This window comes from Malania oleifera, chromosome 7 (assembly GCF_029873635.1).
Source record: "Malania oleifera isolate guangnan ecotype guangnan chromosome 7, ASM2987363v1, whole genome shotgun sequence".
Classification (NCBI taxonomy): Eukaryota; Viridiplantae; Streptophyta; class Magnoliopsida; order Santalales; family Ximeniaceae; genus Malania; species Malania oleifera.
In genome coordinates this window covers 103,317,100-103,320,216 of record NC_080423.1, presented here as the reverse complement: position 1 = coordinate 103,320,216, position 3,117 = coordinate 103,317,100, and the positions used below count along the sequence as shown (strand labels likewise).

The 3,117-nt window shown below is 35.0% G+C and overlaps 1 long non-coding RNA gene across 1 annotated transcript; it reads right to left on the bottom strand.

Annotated features, from left to right (window-relative positions):
- Nucleotides 1-1,519: 1,519 nt before the first annotated feature.
- LOC131160241 (uncharacterized) lies at nt 1,520-2,968 on the bottom strand. The gene is made up of 3 exons (XR_009137975.1): nt 2,926-2,968; nt 2,765-2,827; nt 1,520-1,636 (listed from the first exon to the last, which is right to left on the bottom strand). It is a non-coding gene; the product is annotated as an uncharacterized LOC131160241 (long non-coding RNA).
- Between the last annotated feature and the right edge of the window lie 149 nt (nt 2,969-3,117).

The window sequence follows — 3,117 nt, the reverse complement described above, 5'->3', positions numbered from 1 at the left end:
TGTGGTTTCCACCACAAACATGAACACGAGTGCGTTCTGTGACCTGACCAGGAGCTGAATCGGGCGAGATGAGCACTGGAGAATGGTTGTCGGCAACCGAAAGAAGCACCGGGGAATGACCTACTTGTACCGAAGCAGAGATTTCGTGAATTGGGTCAAGGTGAAGCACCCACTCCACTCTACTCCGAAAACCGGAATGTGGGATGCCTGATTTTTTATCCTGTTGCGATGCGTGGGCGGCACAGGTTGGACACATCGGTGATGGGAGAACACGTGTTATAATTTTTTTATTTCATTGCATTTTTCTTCCATTCCATTGTTTCATTCTAAATCTTTTTTGTGCCTAGATTTTTGTGCAAGTTTTTTTTATTTTGTTTTTTTAATCCAAACCGACTTTTAAAAAGTCGGTTAGGTAAGAAATATTAAAATTTAAAATTTTCCTATATAAAAATATACATAAAATAATATGTTAAATAAAATTTTCATTCTTAATTATATATTAAATAAATTTTTTATGTAATTAGGAATTAAAATGTCATTTTTTGTCCTAATATTCCAAAAAATAAATTATTTCAAAATTTTTTGTTATTGTATTTATTTTTATATAATTTTTTGAAATTAAAAAATTTTCTTTTTTAATTCATTTGAAAAATAAATAAAATGTAAAAAATATTTTTGTATTAAATGACGCTTAAAAATATATTTTTTATTTGTAACTTTTTATTTAAATATTAAAATTTAAAAAATAATATATATTTATTATTATTTAAATTAAAAAAATTTATGATTCCCACTTTCAATGGGGGAGACAGGGGCAGAACCAAGGGGGGGAGGGGATTTGATTTAGGGGAAGGGAGCGGGACAACGTGGGGGGGTGGGGAGTCAAGAACCGATTTTTGAAAAGTCGGTTCTCAATTTTTTTATTTTTTCTATGGCAGTCAAAAATTGCGGCTGATTTTTTTTTTTTTAAAGCCAACCGACTTTTTCAAAAGTCGGTTGGGTATATTTATGTATATTTTCTCAATTTCCTTCATATTTATGCTTTTTTATTTTTTATTTTTATATTTTGGTAAAAAACTCCACACATATATGGCATACATGCATAATATAAATATATATATATATATATATATTTGTTTATTTATTTATTTATATTTGGTGTGGATTTGGGGTGAATTTTGGTCAAGTGGAGTGGTATTTGAGATGGGTTAAGAAAATATATTTTTCAATTAGTATTCGTGAATCTGCCTCATATCACAAAACTCATTCTAACTATACCCTCGAATCTATTTTTCACATATTTTTTTTTTTTTATAAATAAATTATCATCACATTATACATCCCAGCTCAGCAGGTCACAATCCACCTGAGCCCGTGGGCACCAGGGATATAACAAAACATACAGCAGAAGCTTACACAGCAGAAAGTATAAAATCATATACATCTCATCATATTGTGCATAACACATACCAGAGTCACTACAATTACTATCTCACAGTATATACATCTCAAAAATGAAATTTAGGGACAATCTCCCACAAAACCTAACTGTCCCTACCAAAAACTTACCCTTCCAAAGAGGGCAAACAACTGATCTAGATCAGCGGGGCTTTTCCCGCTCTCCTATCAGGGGCTCCTGAAAAATGTATAAGATTTAGGGGTGAGACACCTCTCAGTAAGGGAAATAAACTAATACCAGTGTGTGGCAACATGAGTATTCTGTGTTCTACATATACCATACATAACATATTCAATACTGTTTATCAAATATGGGAAAACATATGCATATCAACACATAGCAGAATATACTGCATTTTCATAAACATATCTCATCTCATACACTAATAATAACATAAAACAATCCTGGTAGGTTAGCTGGCTGTTGTCATGTATTACCCCCACATGACTGGGTTGTGTGGCCCGAAGGCGGGACCTGACAATGGTTGGCCGACCACTGCCAAGTCAAACAGTAGTCTGTAGGTCCGATGGGTCTACCCAGACTGGTCCGTACACCAGGGGCGATAACAGCACACTTCTTGAAAATAACCACATCGACCATCAAATCTCACACCACTCCGTACAGCGGCGTTAACACAGATATCATGATCACGAAGACCATGGACACATAGCAACGGTACCGTGCAAGTGCTAGCCTAGACCAAGCCAACCAGGTTCTGATATCATATACACATACTAAAACCGTGATACATAAATATCTCATATCAATTATTTTCACATCAATCATATCATTTCACATATATACATGTATCATGAAAATCATCGGCCCGTACGCCGGTATTACACATTTTAACATAGCACGGCCCGTACGCCGGCAAATCACATAGCACAGCCCGTACGCTGGCAAACCACATAGCACGGCCCGTACGCCGGCAAATCACATAGCACAGCCCGTATGCTGGCAAATCACATAGCACGGCCCATACGCCGGCAAATCTCATCCACATAGCACGGCCCATACGCCGGCAAATCACATATACATATAAAAATATCTCGGCCCGTACGCCGGTTTTCCATCATAGAAATCCATATCGTCCTCATTCCCAGAAAAAAACAGTATTTCACAACATTTTTATACTCATGCCACACTAAACAAATTTTCTACGTATTTAACATATCATCATTTAAACAGTATTTTCCAAATATAAATCATATATATAAATATATTTATTTTTCCTGAAACCAGATGCTATATATATATACATACATTTTCTCAAAACAAAACTAACTTAGTTTATCCCCTTACCTGATTCCTGAAAAGCCCCTAAGAAAATCTTTCCCGTACCCACAAGGTTCTCAACTCAATACCCTGAAAATGAAAACTCGCAGAATTAAAGTTTAGTATTTTCGTACGTACAATATTTTCTATAACTACCACTAAATCAAATTCGACTTAAAAAGTCTTACCTTAACTTAGGGATGATTCCCAACGTTCTCAATCAATACCCTGGAACTGAAAATTTCCAATATTAAAGTTCAGTATTTTTACGCGTATATTACTTTCTTCAACTGTCAAAAATCCAAATATTGAATATAAAGTCTTACCTTGGATTTGGGATGAAATCCAACTTCGTTTTCCTGACGATCCGTTCCGGCAGA